At 43.7% G+C, this 21,363-nt stretch overlaps 1 pseudogene; it reads right to left on the bottom strand.

Moving 5' to 3' along the window:
* LOC125554515 overlaps positions 1 to 21,363 on the bottom strand; it is a 91,074-nt pseudogene that overhangs the window by 60,205 nt on the left and 9,506 nt on the right.

The raw sequence follows: 21,363 nt of genomic DNA, 5'->3' as shown, positions 1-21,363 counted from the left end.
TGTGCTGAACTCGGAGGTGCCGTACGTTCGGTACTTGATCGGTCGGATCGTGAAGACGTACGACTACATCCATCGCGTTGTGCTAACGCTTCCGCTTTCGGTCTACGAGGGTACGTGGACAACACTCTCCCCTCTCGTTGCTATGCATCACCATGTCCTGCGTGTGCGTGGGAGTTTTTTGAAATTACTACGTTCCCCAACAATGATGAAGTACTAAAAGGAAGACAAACATGTTTGCCGAGGCGATAAGCATGACAAGTGTGATCGTCGATCTAATTACACTGAAAGAAAAACTCTGAAGTATATGACGAAGGGTGGCAGGGTTGGGATGTCCTAAGAGAGCATGCCAAAGGTCCACTCCGGTGGAGAGAGCCACGGGTGCGGCGGTGGTGGAGGCGGACGAGTGGACCAGGTAGAGCTCATCGAGGCTGTCACATCAGTGGAGCACCATCCGGGTACGGGCATCCTTAACAGAAAAGCCAAACATGTCAATTTCAACGGTGACAGGATTTTCACGTGTAAAAGAACGAACGGAAACAAGAATTTTAATTAGGTTAAGAGAGACACAATGGCATAGATGTTGATGGAAAACTAGCATGACCAACATGTGTTATCGGAAGAGATGAACCGTCACCGACGGTTATACGAGTGGAGGTATGGACAGGATGGGAGGTGAGGAGGTTACCGGGGTGGGAATACATGTGAGCCGTAGCTCCAGTGTCCATATACCAGTCACGACGCCGTGTAGTTGTGTGGTGCAGGAGCGGAGTGAAGAGCCGCCAAAAGGGCTGGATCCCATGGTGCTGGAGGAAGCGCAGGTGCCGACGGCTGCAGCTATTGTGGGGGCGTCGGAAGCAGCGGGGGAAGCCCGCCAGTCAGGGGTAGCGGCCTATAGGGTGTCGGATGTCCGTACGGCAGCGGTGGCGCATACGGCTGGGGAGCGGCATAAAGCGCCTGATGAGCCGCGGGTCGGGCGCCGAAGAAGCCGAGGACGGGGGCACGCGGAACGGGCATGGAGTACGCATGGACGACGCCGGTCCATGGGTTATGTCCGACATGCCAGGGGGCGGCTGGTACTGTTGCTGATGTTGGCGCAGGAACCCCTCCCTAGGCGCCAGCCGGCTACTGCTTGCGGCCGCGGCAGCCGCCACGGCGGCGATCAGTGGGGGCCGGCGACGGCGGCAGTGGTGGGGGATGAAGGAACCCCGCCGGCAGCTGCGGTTTTGGGCCCGGGTCGTGCCGCTGCTGAGGAGGGGCCGGGATGGGTGGTGCGCCGCCGTGGGACGTCCCGACGGCGAGGGCGGTATGGGTGGCTCGGGTGTGCGCCATCTTCATCCGTCGTTCCTCTAGTTTCAGATACGCCACAACCTTGGTAAAGGTCAGATCGTGGATGAGGGTGAGGTTGGAGGCGGCGCTGCGGAACTCCTCGTTCAAGCCGGCAGTTAGGGCGCTGAGGAGTAGCTCATCAGAGACCTTCTCGCCAAGGTCACGGAGCTCGTCGGAGAGCTTCTTGAGGCGCATGCAATAATCGTCAATGGATGAGCCGTGCTGCTGGCACCCAAAAAGCACATCATGAAGGAAGACCTTGCGCTGAAGTTTGTTTTCGGTGAAGAGATCGTTAAGCTTGGTCCAGACGGCGTGAGCATCATCCTCATCACATACCATCGTGTGAAAGAGATCCTTAGAGATGATGGTGTAGAACCAGCGGATGAAAGTCTCATCGATGGTCGTCCACTCATCATCGTTCACCATGAGGCTGGAGTCCATTGAGCCATCTGATCCTGGAGATTATACTCATGGAAGACGAGAGAGAAATAGGTTTTCTAGGCATAGTAGGTGGAGGTGTGGTGGTCGAGGACGACGGGAATGCGGGGAAGGATGTCGAGGTCGCAGATGAGCACGGGATCAGGATCGGTGAACTGGTTGGTGTGGTTGGAGATGGAAGAACCGGGGGAATTCATGACGAAGGAGAAGGAGAGGCGCGGCGGCTGCGGTAGATGGGGACATCGGCGGCGGTGGGGAAGTGGCGAGGGGGCGGAAGCAGGGAAGGGGGGCGGTGGCAGGTAAGGCAGCGGCGGGTGCGGCAGAGTGTGGCGGCAGTGTCTAGGGGTTAGGATTAGGATCCGGAGGTAACTAATACCATGTAGAAGACTAGGGCTTGGCAATGCAACTCTCGATGTATTGATCGGGTGCAAACACATGTTATATCATGTATAAAGTGGGCCTCAACCTCATCTATAGAATGAATAAGAGGTGGGCCAAGAATACAAAATACACGTGCAAACCATACATACAACACTGAGCTTGCTCTCTCCCTCTCTCCATTTTTCTTCTTCTTTTGAGTGGAAGGATCGGGAGCTCCTATTGAGCGCTTTAAGCGCCGCCGAAGTAAACCGGCGCCTACAGCAAACGACAAGTGGGCCGGCCCACGAATGCACCAGCGCAGAAATTGTTTCGCGAAAAAAAGACCCACAAACCAGAGAGTAGGATGACTCGAACTCAGGTGGCTTCTTAGAGGCATCGTTCAGCTAACAACTTCAGCTCGACGATCACCGTGACTAAAACGAACACGAATGCTTAAAGAACAATTGCAGCCGCGTTATTTATTACGCAAGAAACCTTACATTTTTTATACTTTATATGAGTTTATCCAATTTCGAAACAAGTTCATGATTTGGAAAAGTTCATCTATTAGAAAAATCCACCAATTTTGGAAAAAGTTCACAAAATGTGAAAACAGTTCATCAATTTTTTTAAAAAGCTAATAGAATTTGAAAAAAAAGTTCATCGAATGCAAAAAAAACTTCATTGAATTTTGGAAAAAGTTCACCGAATTTGAAAAAGTTCATCGGTTTTCAAAAAAGTTCATCGAAGCTATAAATAAGTTCACCAATTTTTCAAAAGATAAAAAAATTTGAAAAAAAAGTTCATCGAATTTGAAAAAAGTTCATTGAATTTGCAAAAGTTCACCAAAGCTATAAATAAGTTCAGCAATTTTCTAAAAAGATCATAGAATTTGAAAAAAAAGTACATCGATTTGGAATAAAGTTCATTGAATTTTGAAAAAAGTTCACTGAATTTGAAATAGTTCATCGTTTGGAAAAGTTCACCGAAGCTATAAATAAGTTCAGCAATTTTCTAAAAAGATCATAGAATTTGAAAAAAAGTTCATCGATTCGGGAAAAAGTTCACAAATTTGAAAATAGGTTCGTCGAATTTCAGGAAAAGTCCATTGAAAATAAGTTCATTGGATTTAAAAAATCATAAAATTTGAACAAAAATTCATCAAACTGGAAAAAGTTCATCAAATTTTAAAAAAATCATCAATTGCTGTAAATACTGTACTAAAAAAGTTCATTGATTTTGAAAACAAAATTTCATCAAAGTTTAAAAAAGCATCATTGATTTGGAAAAAGTTCACGCATTTAGGAAAATAAAAAAACATGAAAATCGATGATGGAGGAAACCTGGAAGAAGAAAAAAAGAAAAACAGAAAATGAAGATGGAAAAAAGGAGAAAGAAAAAAGAAAACATAGAAAGAAGGATAAAGAAAGAAAGAGTTGCACATTAATAGATCCTGCTTCGTAGAGTGTTGGTTGTCCAAACGATTTTTGGGGCGGGAGGTCGCTGGTTCGATTCCTGTCCAGGCACCTTCTTTTTTTGAAAATTGACATACACAGTATTGGGCCGGCCCAGCGCGGGGCGCTGCAGGCTCCCGTTTGTAAATTTGCCTATAATGGGCGCCTGCAGTGCCAAATAGGAAATGCCGGAAGGATCGGGCTTGCTCAAACACGACGACAGGCAGCGCAGTTGGGCTGTCCCAGCACTCGTGGCCCAGAACCAACTGAGCCTCGCCGCTTTCGTCCCAATACGTCCCTGCAGGCGAATCGTTTTATTTTTTTTATAGAAAAAAATAATAACCTTCCCGCCAATCCATTCCGCGAGACAACCACACTTGTTTTCGGAGAAAACTAGCACATATGCTCGTGTGTTGCAATGGGGGGGATATTTTTTTGCGAGAAGCAATGGGAAAAATAATTGATGTGTCATCCAAAAAAATGGTCTCGACAATGGTAGGCGACATGGCAAGAAGTTATGGTCTTCTCGCTGGGCATGTTTGACACGCGAAATCTTGATAGTGACTGGGTTGGTCGGCGTGGTAGCGAGCACCCAACTCATGCCTTTTTTCCTCTGGGTCCGCCTCCGTCTCGGGGTTGTGTCTGCCTCCTCATTTGGTTGCAGCGTAGCGACCTTCGGGACATGGTTGCTTCGACCACTCTATGCTACGACGGCGTAACCGGATGGATTATTAATTACAGCGCATAAATCCTATTTCATGAGCATAATCAGGCAAGAATGTCCCTTCTTTTTTAGGTTTTATTCTCTTTGATTATTTTAGTGCTCAAGTGCCCATAATTTTGCTCTAACTAAAGCCAAATAACATAATTTATTGGCAAGTGTCCACAATTTCTTTCATTTATAGTCAACCAGCAAAGAACGAACGCGCACCGCTAACTAATGGTCAACGCGAATATTTAAGAAAATACTATAGTGTCACATCAAAAATAGTTTTGATTATTTTGAACATTCAAAAAATATGATTTGGTGAATATTCTTGGAAACATTAACAATTTTTAAATCCTGGACAATTTTAGAAATATGTGAACATTATTTTTGCAAATTCCAATATCTTAGGAAAATCACGAACACAATTAGAAACATGAATAGTTTTTGAAATTCACAAACAATATTTCGAAAACATGTACATTTTTCAAAAATACAAATATTTTTTGATTTTTTGAATTGTTTTAAGGGGACATTAAAAAATACAAAATGTTTTAGATGCAAATATTTTTCTGATTTTTGAACATTTCACTAAAACAAGAATTGTTTAAAATATGGAACATTTTATAAAATTTATTTTTTATAAATAAATCTTGAAGATTTTTTAAAAAAGAAAAGGTAATTTTTAAAAAGGAGATCATTTTTTGAATATTGGGAAGATTTGGAAACATGAAATTTTAAAAGTTTCAAACATTATTCAATATAGAAGCAAATTTTAGAATTCTGACCATTATTTGAATATTTTAAAAAATATTGAAATTCTAAATATTTTTGTAAATCTTTACTTCATAAAAAATAATTAAACAATACGGAAAAAAGTAAAAATATAAAAGAGAAATAGAAAGTAACAGAAAAAGAAAAATAGAAATAGAACAACGAAAAAGGGGAAACGGGCCGGCCCAGTCTTAGGCGTCCTGTGCGAAACTTTAACTATTCTTCGCCCTGTGCGACAAATAAGGCCTTCCCAACGGTTTGGGCAATAATAAATTGGCTGGGCTCGTTAGGCCGGAGCGCGCGCGGCCCAATGTCGGTATTCTGGATAAATCTTTTTTCTTTTCTAGCGGAAAGACGCACAAAAGTTTAGTACCACCTCGGATAGAAAGAAAAACTTTTCGACGGTGAACGGATGGAAAAATTGGAGAAACACACCTTGCTTTATTAGTAGGTATAGATTAGAGGTCAACGCAAGCTACAACTTCCATCGTTTGCCGACATGAATAAGCCATATGTTTTTTTATGCCTTTTTGGATTCGTTGCTGCATATTTTCATTTATGCCCCATATTGCTAGGTTGTTATTCATGTGCTTATGACCCCTCATTCCCTTGCAGCCGATCCATTACACCAATTTGTGAGAAGGGTTGTGGTTCCTGGATGGTGGTTGCGCTACACTAACACATCTCGATCCCCGGCTTGCAAATGTATTAAACATGAACTAATAAACCCTTCATTGGCTTAGTCAAGTCTTGGCATCACCGAACCAAGCGCTTCCTTTTATGGGAAGGCCATGATTCAGTCTATGCACATATTTTGTATTGGTGTCACCATAGCAAGAAGGAATAGACAGGCCAAAGTATGATTCTGAGAACCAGCTGGGTGGCATGGTTTCGCGCGTTATAAATGATTTTTGATACAAAGAGGGGATTGTCTCCGTATAGCCAATTGTCTTGGGTAGATGATAACTTTTTTTCTTCGACACTGGCTCCCATGTTCCATGGGATAAGCCGTAGAGCAAATTGCTGAAAATCACCACATTTATTTGTGGCTAGGGTACTCCAAAATCGTCGCTTTTATCGAAAATCACAAAAGACCATCTTTTCCACGGCAAGTGTGTGACAAATCACACTGATTCGAAGTTGGGCTGTGTCTAACAGCTAAACTAATGGGTGGGACCCACCTGTCAGGCTGACTTGGCGAAGAAAGCAAGCCACGTGTACAGGTTGACTAGTCTTTCTCTCCCTCTCACTAGTCTCTCTCACGCATTATGTCGAGCAGCTAGGCGTGCATGCATGACAACTGCACCGGCGGCGCGCATGAGCACGGGTGAGACCAGGGCGCTCCTCCACGGCGCACCGCCGCGAGCACGGGTCGGCCAGGGCGCTCCCATGGGCTCGGTCACCTGCTTGGCCTCTAACTCTTCTACCACCGTTCACCTGCAGAGGCTCGTTGCCGTCGTTGGCTGCGTGAACGTCTCCAACCGCGGCTCCATCAGGTCCACCTCCTCCTGCTCCGCCGACCGCCAGCTCTGGCCCATCGTCACCGGCGTGCCTCCATTGACCGCGACCTCGTGGAGGTACTCCAGGCCCCTCGCCACACACAGCGTCGCCCAGTCCATGGGCTTCCGGTTGAGGTCGTCGAGGCACTCCCGCAGGTTGCCGTTGGTCATGCACTCCGAACACCAGCAGCCGCTCCAGCTGCCGACCTTGCCGCTCCGAGCAGTACCCCAGCAAGGCAGCAATGGCACTACGTTCATTCGTTCATGGAGGAAGAAGAAGATGCCAATCAATGTTCAGAACAGAGTGTTGCTCTTCTTCAGAGTTCAGACTTTTTTTTTTTTGAAAGTTCAGAGTTCAGACCTAATAACAGAGTAAAACAGAGCATGATTTGTAGTACCTCTGAGGAGAACTCGTAGTCTTCGTCGGCGCCTCCGAGGGGCCGAAGCTTCTTCACGGAGACGACTTTGCCATCGGCGAGCTGGCCACAGTACACCTTGCTCGTCCCACCGACACCGATTTGCTGTTCGTCGGAGAATTTCCCGGTTGCCCGCTCCAACTCCACGTAGGAGAACCGGAGAACCATGCCCGGGAACGGGCCATCTTCGCTCCGGCAAACGAGCGGGCAGCTACATAAAAACCCTGCGCCGCGACGGACAACAAATAATCAGAGTTGAAACAAGAACCAAAGCTGTCCTTCCTGAAAAGTACGTAGTACTTTGCAGCTGTTCAGACAAATGATACAAAGAAATGTTTTGCCTTGCGTTTGATGACACTGAGCCCCGGTTTGAGCTTCAGCTGGGGAAAGGGAGAAGGCCGGTGGCTGACGAAGTTCGACCTGCTGCTCCAGCTCGCGTGCTTGTCAAAAGAGTGCACACATACAAGGAACGCGGGGAGAGCGCGTCCTTGCGGCGGAAGTAGTACGCCGTGGTGCCGACGAAAGCAACAGCGGTGAGAACCACACATACCAGGAGCGTTGCAATGACCGTCTTGCTAGAGAAATGCTTCCTCCCTTGTTTAGAACTTCCTGCAGAGTTGAAGCAGGCGGAATTCGGACAGTCAGATGTGACCACAACACAAGTTCCACCTTAACATTCAGAATCCAAAGTATATTTTTCTGATTCAGTAGAGGAGAATTTCATATACCAGATGTGCAGTCGCAGGAAGTGAAGCAACTGTGGCCGCATGCATCTTTCCGATGCAGAGGCCGGGGGAAGTCCTCCTTTTCAAAACAAAAAAAGGAAGTGAAGCAACTCCCACTGTGCACCACAGCATGTTCTTCTTCCTGAAGGGCCTTGTCGGAGCGGTACGAGCAGTTCCGCGACGAGAAAGACCACCAAGTTCAGCAACCTCGTGGTGCTATGAATTTTTTAACTGTTGATAAGCGTAAATTGTGACCAATTGCTCATACCTCGTAGGCAATTCCATGACCCTGTGTCGCCGTTTTCATCTGCAACAACAAAGACCCAAAGTTCAGGTATCTTGGTGGCATGACTTGTTTAACTGCTGTAAGCATAAATTGTGGCTAATTTCTCATACCTCGTAGGCAATGGCATGAGGAGTCGCAACTGGATGACAGGCTGCTGTTGGAGTTTGGTTCACCTAGCGGATGAGAAGCGCATACACATGTCCAGCTTGTGCCTCCAGTCCCGCCTGCGGTGTTATCTGTATGTTTTATGAGAGGACCAGATGTTCAACCACCTATATGGCTATATTTGAGCACATTTCATACAGGGCACTATGGTAATCTAGGTGTTTAGCACATTCTAGAGGAATTTCGCTCATGAATTCGCAGTGCTTACCATAGAATGCTCGTTTGCAGGTAGGGAGTGGGGACTGAGGAGGAATATCAAAGAGACCCCATCCAGTTCAATCTCTGAAATGATGATGGCAAAATAACAATGGATGTTTGAAATCATGGATTATTGACCAAAATGGAAGAAAATAACATAAAACTGATACATGAATAGCGCTATGAACAAGTACTTCTGATATTGTTAAAGGAATACATCGTTGACTATCTATCAAATTATGCCACTATATATATATATATATATATATAGGAATAGATATAAAACAAAGAAACAAGTGCAGTTCATCATTAGCAACTACAAAGTCCTATTAGATGTCGAGTCATCATTAACAAGTAAAACTGGAACGAGAATAAGTGACTCTGAAATTTATACTTACAGCTATCTTAGTGCTAAACAGATCTATGAAGCTTGCCGAACATACGGCGGTGACATGATCTCTCTGGCAGTACAAAGGCAGAAATCAACCGAAAGGATAATGAACTGGCCTAACTTATGAATTGCTTCACATAGTATATCCTCCTGGTTTGGGAGTAAGTTCTAAGTGCTGATTAACAAACGGGTCAGCTCTGCGTTACGGTCGTGCTTCACAAGGGAAGCATAATTGTGCTCTGCCTAAAAAAAGCATAATTCTTATTTTACAAAGCATAACTATGCTTCAAACGGAATGTACTTTATCGTCAAGCACAACTATAATGGTGTACTTAACGTACAAAAACCAACGGCAAACCGATCAAGATATGATATAAACCCAGAAAAACTCAAAAAAAAAATGCTCATGCCGGTGCACCAGCGCGACACGTGACGGCCGCCAGGCGCACCTTGTGGCGCCTTGGGAAGCTCCAGTGGGCAGTGGTGATCGCCGGGTCTACCCCGCAAGGGTGCCTGTGGGTTAGTCGGTCCTCCAAAGTTGGATTTAGTACTGCATGACGATGTGTCGTCCGTGACACGCCCCACCTAGGCTAGGACCAAAATGCAACAATGTTTTCATTTCATTCTTTCTTCGCCTTCTAGGTTTTTCGGTTAAAAAATCTTATTGTATTTCATGTAAACTACATTGATGCTTTCATGCACTTTTTCAGAAGTAAATATGTCCATGTACCTTGAAAAGTCTCCAAGTATTTTCAAAAGATGTTCATGCATGTCTGAAAATATTTTCACCACATATTTAAAAATAAATGCACATGTGTATGGAGAACAGTGATCACCACGTATTTCAAAATTAGTCATCACATATTTGAAATATGTTTGCCGCGTATTTAAAATAATTATATCATATTTTTTAAAATCACGGTGTATTTCGTAATATGTTCATCACGTATTTTGCAAAAAACTTTTCATTTACGATTGGTTCTTCTAATGTTACGGGCGCTCCTATGTGTGGCTTTATAACGAGCAATCTGCTGAAGCGACTAGTTAAGTAGTACCCTTTTCAAACGTAACTCAAATCTTCTCAGATTGCGACAAGTGGCGCACCAGCAATTGTCATCGTTGTTTAGATTCTTTATTTAAAATGTTTTTATCTCTTAAACCATGCATCCAAATCTCAAACCGTTTTCATCGTTGGATCCCTTACGTCGAGATCTTTAAAACTAGACCCCATGCTGATAGGTTTCAACGAATTTTTTTATTCATAAACAAACCAGACAAAAAGACCCGAGCCAGTAGCATATTTTTTCTATTTCCGAAGAGGCACGCGTTTAGGCACAGCAGTGTCTCTCGCGAAAGTAAAATCATGCCTCCAAGAGAAGTAAATCAGTGCCTCTCGCAGAACCGAAAAAACACATTTTCCCCTTTCCGCTCGCAGAAGCAAAACTGTGCGTGCACGAGAAGTAAATCCGTGCCTCTCACGAAACGAAAAAAATACATGTTTTCCCCTTTTTTGAGAGGCATGGTCGTGCCTCTCACGGAAACAAAATCATGCATCCACGAGAAGTAAATCTGTGCCTCTCATGAACGAAAAAAAAGAAATGCATTTTTTTCTTTCCAAGAGGCATGCCGTCTCTCTACCAAAAGCAAAACCGTGCCCTAAATCCGTGCCTCTTGCGGAATGAAACTATAAAGAAAACATGTGTTTCCCGTTCTGAGAGGCATGGCAGTGTTTCTCGTGAAAGCAAAACCAGTTGAGAAATGTAGCATGCAATTTCAAAAAAAATTCCTACGTTGAGCAAGATCTATCTAGAAGATGCATAGCAATGAGAGGGGAGAGTGTGTCTACGTACCCTCGTAGACTGTAAGCGGAAGCGTTTGACAACGCGGTTGATGTAATCGAACTTCTTCTAACTCCGACCGATCAAGCACCGAACGTACGTCACCTCCGAGTTCTGGACACGTTCATCTCGGTGACGTTCCTCGCCTTCTTGATCCAGCAAGACATCGAGGTAGTAGATGAGTTCCATCAGCACGACGACGAGGCGACGGTGATGGTGAATGATCCTTGCAGGGCTTCGCCTAAGCACTACAAAATGACCGGGGAGTAAACGATGGAGGGGGGCGCCACACACGGCTAACAATTGTTGTTGTGTGTTCTAGGCGCTCCCTCCCCATATATATATATATATATATAGGTCCTCCCAAATTCGGTCTCCCCCCTTCCATAATTTCCGGAGGGGGAAGGAAAGAGGAGGGAGGAGGGAAGGAAGGGGGAGGTCGAATCCCCCCTTTCCTTCTCCCTTCCCCTCTTTCCTTCTCCTCTGGTGCGGCCCATATGGGGGGCGTAGCAGCCCCTGGTGGCTGCTGTGTTTCTCCTCTTGGCCCATAAGGCCCATATCTTTTGCCGGGGGTGCCCGGAACCCCTTCCGGTGACCCGATATGTACCTGGTACCCTCTGGAACACTTCTGGTGTCGGAATACCATCATCCTATATATCAATATTTACCTCTTGACCATTTCGAGACTCCTCGTCATGTCCGTGATCTTATCTGGGACTTCTAAGAACATTCGGTCACCAAATCACATAACTCATATAATACTAAATCATCATCGAACGTTAAGCGTGCGGACCCTACGGGTTCGAGAACTATGTAGACATGACCGAGACACCTCTCCGGTCAATAACCAACTGTGGAACCTGGATGCTCATATTGGATCCTACATATTCTACGGAGATCTTTATCGGTCGAACCGTTATGACAACATATGTTATTCCCTTTGTTTATCGGTATGTTACTTGCCCGAGATTCAATCGTCGGTATCTTCATACCTAGTTCAATCTTGTTACCAGCAGGTCTCTTTACTCGTTCCGTAATACATCATCTTGTAACTAACTCATTAGTCACTTTTGCTTACAAGGCTTCTTATGATGTGTATTACAGAGAGGGACCAGAGACACCTCTCCGATACTAGGAGTGACAAATCCTAATATCGATCTATGCCAACCCAAAAAACACCTTCTGAGATACCTGTAGAGCATCTTTATAATCACCCAGTTACGTTGTGACGTTTGATAACACACAAGGCATTCCTCCGGTATCAGGGAGTTGCATAATCTCATAGTCGAAGGAATATGTATTTGATATGAAGAAAGCTATAGCAATAAAACTAAACGATCAATATTCTAAGCTAACGAATGGGTCAAGTCAATCACATCATTCTCCTAATGATGTGATACCGTTATCAAATGACAACTCATGTTGATGGTCAGGAAACCTTAACCATCTTTGATCAATGAGTTAGTCAAGTAGAGGCTCACTAGGGACATAATGTTTGTCTATGTATTCACACATGTATTTAGGTTTCCGATCAATACAATTCTAGCATGAATAATAAACCTTTATCATGAATAAGAAAATAAAATAACACCTTTATTATTGCCTCTAGGGCATATCTAACATTTTTAAGAAGTTGCTCTCCACTTCTAGCAATTCTCTTAGCATGCATACTGTCCACGTCATCAACCTACCATGTCAGCAGTTCCTCATCCATGCACCCACTCATGAGACATGCATCCTTCCACTCTTGACCGCATGCAGCAAATAATTAGGAAAAAATATGTCTATCGCTAGACTCTGATTCAGTCGTGTCCATATTTAGAGGGCTGGAATATTATAGAATTAATGAAGCATGCAAGCTATTGCCAGGAATAAATCTATCCTTGATTGGAGCGATGAGTGGCACAACAGAAACAACAATGCATGCGCGGGAAAGAAGGGCCTGATTTTGCTATTCACGTGCATGCGGATCGTGTTAGGGAGAGAAACCGAGAGAAAGGGCACATGCAATAACTGCCTGGATTCTAAGGGATTAAGACTGTGCATGCGCTATTATTTTCCGTAACTGTAGGAATCTTATTGGGCATCTGCCAAACATTCGTCTTACCATATTAATCTAATCTGATCAACGAACCGCCGAAGGTTTCTTCATCTCCATGAATGAACAAAGCTCCACCTATTCCCTCATTGAAAAAAAAAACACATATTGGTTCTCATGTTTCGTCTATCTATACCTCTCTCTCTTTGTACTGCGCCACGGCGGCCAAGCTTTCACAAGGTCGTCGCCGTCGGAGACCCATGCTCTGCTGCCGGATCGGAGCCTCGTGATCCTTCCCTTTATCTCTACCTCTCTCGGAGCCTGGTGATCCCCGCCGTCGTGAGCTATGATGTTCCAAGACCTACGCCCAGGCGTGCATCTGACGAGCTATATTGTGCCCAACCGCAATCCCACATCTCTCCGCCCCCCCCCCTCTCACACCTTTTAGTTTAGTATTTTATACTATTATTGCTCTCGGCAGATTGTTTTGTAGAATCACAAGTTCACAAAGTATTGCATATTATTCAAGTTCATTTTCAGGTAATTTGTCCGTGGGAGTACTATTCCATTCTGAATTTTGTGGGTCGTTATGTTCTATTACTCGAGTGATACAATTGCGTGATAGACATTTTTTTTCTTCCCAAATTGCAGGGTTTTTCTGTTCTCACAGCAATCACCTATTCACCTACCAATATAAATGAAAGGAAATATGAAGTACTCTTATTAACATGCTTGCATTCTCTCTGAAATTCAGTTTAACTGTATGGTGCCTATAGCCTCACTACATGCTTACTGAAAAATATTTGGTTGAAATAAAACACCCTGAATAACAATTCTAGCATAAGAGTTTTTTTCCTTGCACAGAGGATCAGGTATGAGTTGTTCTCATTGTCCTTCAGTTTCATTACTATATGTTTACGGGTAGTGTGATAAATAAAATTTAGTAAAATAGAGTAGTACGTATGTGTCTACTCAGGAACCATGACATTTGTACAACTTTGATTACCATTCGCTCAATAACTGGATCAAGGTGGAGAATGCAAGGTAATTCCTATTTGGGCGCATTAACACCGTGAGGGTCACAAATTAGTATGAAATCTCTCTGTTTCTTGCTCCGATGCACTTCTAATAGACAACCAAATGAAATTATCTAGACTTTTATGAGAAAATTTTCATTCTAATATGTGTTATTCTCTTAATGTTGGCAATACATTCTTCTAATTACGCAAATATGGAGATACTCTACAATATATTATTTGTCTGACCTTTTATACAATTCAAATGTTCAAATAGACATATATTCATATTTCCTTTCACAAGTTTCCCTATTTCTCACTCCATAAATCCTCCTATATAGTACTACAAATTCCCACTGCAACACGCGGGTTATCATCTAGTTTCCTTCAAAACCATGCCTCCACGCTAAAGCAAATATGTGCCTCCACAGAAGTAAATTCATGCCTCTCGCGGAAGAAAAAAATGTTTTCTCTTGAAAAAAAATCTATTTTTTGGTCCAAATCATTAGAAAAATCGGGGGAAAACAAAAGGCAAAAAACTGAAAAAAAATCATCTAAAAGCCAAAAAATGTGACCTTTGTGAAGGCTCCCGAACGAGTACTCGCTCGTTAGTTGTTCACGTGCCCGCTCTATATGGGCCTGCCCTAACAACGTGGGGAGAGCTAGCACGCTTTTCGTTTTTTTATTCCGGTCGGTTTAGTTTTAGTAATTAAAAATCATGAATATGAAAAAGTTTCTGAAGTGAAAAAGTGTTCACAAATTTTATTAAAAAACCATGAATTCAAAAAAATGTTTGTTGATTTGAAAACAATGTTCATAAATTCAAATATTATTCAGGGATTCAAAAAATGTTCATGAAATCAAAAAAGTTGCGAATTTGGAAAATGTCGAGGATTCAAAAAAAAATTTGCGGTCATGAAAATTTTCTTTTCATGGAAGCACAAGTTGTTCTTTTCTCTTTTTGGAAAGCACAATCATGGTTCTGGCATAAGCACATGATGTGCTTCTTGTGGAAAAGCACCATTTCTGAAAAAAAACCCCAATCAATACATAGGAAAACCAAGCAAGAACCAAAAGGCCTAAAAACAAAATAAAACCTGAAAACATGTGTAGAAAAGAAAAAAAATGAAATCCTGGCGGTGCGCCCAGCACATGACACGTGACCTGCTCATTAATACCTCCTTCAGTGGTGACAAATGTTGCACATGCAATGCGTCACATGTCACAAGCTGTGAGTTTTGTAAAAAATATTCATACATTAGTTTCTTCAAAACGTTTAATCTCTTTAATCATGTGCTGAAATTACGAACCATTTTCACTGTTACGTTTCTCCTGTCAAGATCTTTGAAAGTAGATCACATGTTAATAGGTTTGAACACACTTTTTCCTATACACAACAGCTTCCCAAGACTTACCACATGGAACTTGGGAGGCATGTATGGAGATCTCTTCCCCAGTGGTACATTCTGCCTGTCGTTGTAGCCTGCCGTGTCGATTGCTTCTAAGAGTGAAGTCGTTGTCGAAGTCGTGGCTCCGGTGCTGCAGAAGCTTTGTGTGGAGCCCACTTCACCTATTTCGATGGTGCTTCTTATGGTGATGGGGGTCGCCTTGAGGGGCCTTGGCGATGCCGAATGTGCCCTCGCCGCCGTAGTTGGATCCTAGTCAGCCGCTTGCCTTTGTGGACCGTGGAGGTTTGGATGCTGCTATTTGCTCTATCACCTGTGGTTGTTGGCCAGGTGACGTCTGTGGGTAATGAGGTTGATGAGGTGGGTGTTTTGGCACCTAATTCTGAGGTGTTGAATTCCATCTGGTCGACCTTCTTTGACCGTGAAGGTATGTCTGAACGTATTGACGAGGCGACCTTCATGAAAAAGCTTTGCGGCTTGCTCGCCTGCTTTGAGGTAGCTAACCTTGGGTCTGGCAAGGAGAGTGCTTGGCTCCTAGTAGAGGAGGTTTCCACAGAAAAAATCAAGAAGGTGAATAAGGCTTTCGGGAGCATAGGCAAGAAGAGTGGCGTCATTGGTAAGGCATCCGCGGTTGCTTCATGGACAATACTTGATCTCTTCGACCACCATCTCTGATTGGCTCCTCTCCGTGGATTTGGTGGTGTCTGTTGTCTTCAATCTAGGTTTCGTTGTGGGTTTCTTTGCGACGTAGAATTGTAGATTGCACATCCATCATTGTAGATTGTAGTACTAAACTCAATTCAGGACCAGCACCCTGCAAGACAGGGGACACATCTCAACCCACAACACTACTCAGTAGGGGAAAATAAGTAAATTGGTCTATGGCTAAGACAACTAGAATAGCAGCCATCTGTTTCTAATTACAAAGAGACTGGGCAGTATGTGCTTAATTAGGTGTGATGTTGGATGGAGACTATGGATTGAAAGTTGAAAGGATAGCTGACATGAGAGCCACAGATGTCACGGATACTTGGTTTGGAGGTGATCGGAGATCTCAGTCTTGGCAAGGCTTCTAAAACAGAGTATAGGCCAGGTTGTAGCTTATCTTCTACTGTAAAACACAATGTTCTTAGGTATTTTCTGAAGAAGGCAAAATCGTTTCCTTCATTTTTCAACAAGTTTTTGTAGGAAATTGGCCGCAATAGGACATAAACGACAAAGGGTGGATTTTATTAACTCAAAATGAAGCATCAAGTGAATACAAACATATGAGCACGCACCCGGCCTCTGCATAGCTAGGATGCACACAGCCAACAACAAGACGTACACAAGAAAAGAAAACTCACCGGCAAATAGCAAAGTCATAAGACCAAAGCTATGCCTAAGCGAGGAAAAAGAAAAAAACCCAAACGATCAAATCTGCCATCGGCAAACTATAACAAAGACCATATCCACACCAACTATCTCATGACACCACAAGGACAACGAGTTTCTTCAACTGTAACGCCTTAAGGAAGGGAGCGACGCTCGAGCACCGCCGTCACCGGATCCAACCACCAAAGGCCAGTGTCTAGGTTTTCACCCTGAAGAACCAATCTGAGCATATCCGAGCAACGCATTCAACAAGATAACGATGCAAAAACATCGCCATTGCCAGGTATAGCCAACTCGGGTCAAACCTAGATTTTCACCCCGGAGCTCGAGACCAGGTACTTGAGAAGTACCATCATCAGAGTCAATTGCATGCTGTCGCCACCACTTTTTCACAATCCTAACAGCTACATGCGCTGGGTTAGAAACCCCACCGCCGCCACCGCACAACCATATCCTTTGCGTCAAGCCGTCATTTATAGACTGCATCTCACCTATGAAGGCAACCACTAGATCTGAAGAGGGTAACCCTCACAAAGAACTCTGAATGGTCATCGCAATCCACAAGAAGGTCGCTGACGTTGGCCGAAGTGGTTACCCTGACCAACACCGATGGCAAAGCACCTCACCATAGACTGCAACCTTACCAGAGAGATCCCTTCCAAGACATGCGGGCATAGGGCTGACATGATCTGATCTAGAGCACGAAGGGTAGATCTATTCGCTAGTTAAGAACCAGAGCACCATAGCCCGCGGGCTGTAGCACCCACGGCCCCAGCCTATCTCCACGGAAGCGGTCAACAACTAGTGCCATCCCTGGAGCAGTCGACCATGATCTGGGGACTAGTCCGTCAGATCAAATAAGCGCCCATGCACGACGCTGATGTCTACTACACAACTAGTTCTTGTAGACTCGTGTTTGGCCTCCAAGCGCAGAGTTTTGTAGAACAGTAGCAAATCTACCTCAAGTGGATGACCTAAGGTTTATCAATCCGTGGGAGGTGTAGGATGAAGATGGTCTCTTTCAAACAACCCTGCAATCAAATAACAAAACGTCTCTTGTGTCCCCAACACACCAAATACAATGGTAATTTATATAGGTGCACTAGTTCGGCGAAGAGATGATAATAAAAGTGTAGTAATGATAGTAGATGTTGATTTTTGTGATAGGAACAATAAAAAACAGCAAGGTAGCAATTGATAAAATGGAGCACAAACGCTATTGCAATGCTTCAAAATAAGGCCTAGGGTCTGTACTTTCGCTAGTGCAATCTCTCAACAATGCTAATCTAATTAGATCATATAACCATCCCTCAACGTGCGATGAAGAATCACTCCAAACACTACAATTCATATTTGTAAATTTTGGGTGTGCATTTAGCACCAGGGTTACTAATGGCGCAGCTGATGTGTGGTGCGCCATTAGTAGTTTTGAAAAAAAATTGTTAGTAGTGGCGCACCAGTGGACAGTGTAGTAATGGCGCACTGTCCACTGGTGCGCCACTACTAACAATTTTTTTTTTCAAAACTATTAATGGCGCATTGTGTGTGTGATGCGCCGTTACTATGTCAACTAGTAATGGCGCACTATCCCATGGTGCGCCATTACTAACAAATTTTTTTATTTTTTTTCAAAACTACTAATGGCGCACCACACACCAGGTGCGCCATTAGTAATATGTCAATAATGGCGCACCTGTATCTGGTGTGCCACTGCTATATAGCAGTGGCGCACCACATACATGGTACGCCATTAATGTCGATATCATCTATAGCCCTTTTCCTAGTAGTGACAGCACGCCATGCAGCGTTGGCTTTTTGGTTGTCTTCATCGGGCTGCTGCATTGTGGCCGGGTGCATGCTTTGATGCGACGCTGCATTCGGTTCTAATGGTAGGCATGCGACAGCTTACTACGTCGATAGGGGTGGTGGAGCAGGGCTACTTCAAGGGCATGCATGCAATGCACGGACGCAGTTCTGCGGGTGGGCATGCATGTTGCGGGTAGGCATGGGAACGCATGCAACGATGGAAAGGGCACTGCGTAGGTTTGGTCCATGCACCGCGTCAACTCTTGCCGTTGGATTCAAATGAATGGTCCTGATGCCCCAATGAGAGGCTGATCCAAACCCCACCGATTCAACCAATCAGCGCGTCTCATGCAGATTGATGCACACTGATTCAACCAATCGGTGCGTCTCATGCGGATCGATGCACACTGTAGCTAACCCTAGCGCCTGATCTCAACCGTCCACGCACAATGATCGACGACCCGGTAGTGTGCAGGGTTTTGAGGGGTTTTGAGAGGGGTTTTGAGGGGTTTTGAGAGGTTTTGAGGGGTTTTGACAGATTAGGGTTGAGCATAACTAATTCAAAAAAATCAAAAAAATATAAAATTTGCGCACATACTCTTATTATGTCGTATAGTAACGAGAAAAATATATAAATATGGTTTACATACATTTTTACGAAAAATCCTTCACAAAATTGTCATTCCTCGAACAATGTAGTATGGAGTTCAAGGGAGAGAGAGAGTGAAAACCTCACCAAAACTTCATTTTGTATTGACTAAGAAAGATCTTAACTTACTTTTCTCATTTTCATGTTTTAAACTTGTTTTATATATAATTTTCTATTAAACCTTGTTTTAAAAAAAGAAAATAATAGAAAATTAATTCAATAAATAGTGAGACTTTAGATTTGCACTATATAGGTAGAATAGATGTGTAGAAAAATTATTTGGCTGGTTTAGACAAGGTGCCAAAAAAACTTGCTTAAATATGAGGCCGTTTACCCTACCTTTGGAGGTCATTTGAGACACACTTTTCATGACTATGAGTTCAACTTACCAAAAGTGCTCGGAATAATCAGCAAGCAAACATATTTCAGTTGAGGTACTTTAGATAGCATTAAAACATCAATACCCCATCCCTAATTCAAATTTGAGCCCAAATTTGAATTTTATTTGGCTGGTTTAGACAAGGTACCAACAAACAAGTTCGAATAGAAATACGGGGATACATAGTGACTACCAGTACGCACCAAGTTACAAATATTATTACATGCCCCAAATTTTCAAACAGTTCTATGTTCTACCTCTTCCTACCACGTAGTGTGCCCTTCTTCGCCTTAGCACTTCTTGTTTTTGGTTCTACTACGCACACAAGTTCACTGATCATCTTGGTTTTCTTCACTAGTCTTTTCAACACCTTGCCAACACCCTCGTGATCAGTGTCTTCAGTCTGAATGTTGACATCAGTTTCAGTTTCTTCGTGTGTACCTCAACATGGGTTTCTTCAGTCTGAACCTTGACACGCTCAGGTTCAGTTTCAACCTCGAGAGCAGTTTCTTCAGTCTGAATGTTGAGTGCAATTTCAGTTTCTTCGGTGTGCACCTCCACATTAGTTTCTTCAGTCTGAATGTTGACTGCGGCAGGATTTTCTTCAGTCTGCTCAGGCTCAGGCACACTTCTCTTCTTTCTACCTCCATTGACTCTTGCTTTTTTTGTTGGCCAACAGTGTTCAACAACAAGGGGCTGACTTGCTCGCTTCCTCCTGGCCATTGGGAAAATGTTATAGATACAGTAATTGGAAAAAAAGCACCAAATCAAAACACATACAAATAAACAAGAACATACTTTGGCTTATCAGGAGTGTAACGGCATTTGACAGATCCCACTCTGTGCCTAAGTTCATGGCACAACTTGCATCTGTTTTTTTACCTTTTTGGGCCCTTTTTGGCTTTCCATCTTTCTTTCCCTTCTCACTACTCCCACCTTTCTCAAACCATGCCTTGAATCTACTCTGTTTAGGCCTGCCAGCCTTTCTTTTCGTCAAGGGAGGACACATGGAAAATTCAATGTCCACTTCAGGCCACTGAGACTGATCTGTAAGTGCTGGAATTGGAGTAGCATATGCAGCTTTGAATCTTGCTACCGAATAATATTCATGCAAATATGGGTGCATGTTTATCTTCGGTTGGGATGCTAAGAAGAGAATGGCATGCTCACATGGTTTACCAGTGTGTTGCCACTCGAGGCAAGTGCAACCATGCAATTCAGTGTTAACAACATGTCTCCTTCTAGTTTTGTTATCTCTAACTTCAGCACCCCAAGGTGAAGATTTTTCAACAAACAAATGTGAAAGACATCTGCTCCTATTGACCACCTGTTGTACCACTGCTGGAAGCTTATCACCTTGCAGACAATCACCTATCCTTCTTCTCAATTCCCACAACCGCATGAGCATGATCCTGATTTGGTCAACCATGTCATGCATAGGCAAATCTTTTAACTCCTTCACCTTGTTGTTGAAACTCTCTACCAAATTGTTGTTGATGTGGTCACACTTGATGACAGTGTTGAATGCTGACCTGTACCATAACAAAGAATGGTAGGTGTTCGGCCATGGACCAAACTCATCACATGCTGCCATTATCTTATCAAGATGATATTTGTGTGTCTGTCTAGTGTAAGATCTTGCTGCTGTCCACATGTGCCCAAATTCTTCTCCTCTAAATTTTTTGATCAAATTCATCCACAAATGACTGAAGCACTCCCTCTGCTCAGCATGTGGGAAAAAAATTTTCACTGAATTTTCAAGCCCCTTACATGCATCTGTGTGTATAGCCAAAGGTGACACTGGCCCTAGGCATCTTTTCAACTGGATCACGAACCATGTCCATGAAGCCTCTGTTTCTAACTGAAACAAGCCAACAGCAATAGGAAACATCCAGTTGTGTCCATCTAGATCATTGCATGCTGCCAACTGACCATTCCACTTGCCTGTCAAAAATGATGAGTCTATGCTCAAATATGGACGGCACCCTGCTTTGAACCCATCGATGCAAGGCTTCAAAGCCATAAAAAACTTGGAGAACTTGACTTCACCTTCGGCTGATACCTCTGTATCTATCTCCACAACACTGCCAGGTGACCTCTTTTCCACCTCTGCTTTGAA

Source organism: Triticum urartu, chromosome 4, assembly GCF_003073215.2.
Source record: "Triticum urartu cultivar G1812 chromosome 4, Tu2.1, whole genome shotgun sequence".
In the NCBI taxonomy this organism is placed as follows: Eukaryota; Viridiplantae; Streptophyta; class Magnoliopsida; order Poales; family Poaceae; genus Triticum; species Triticum urartu.
The sequence above is the reverse complement of the archived record's forward strand: the minus strand, read 5'-3'. Positions and strand labels throughout refer to the sequence as shown.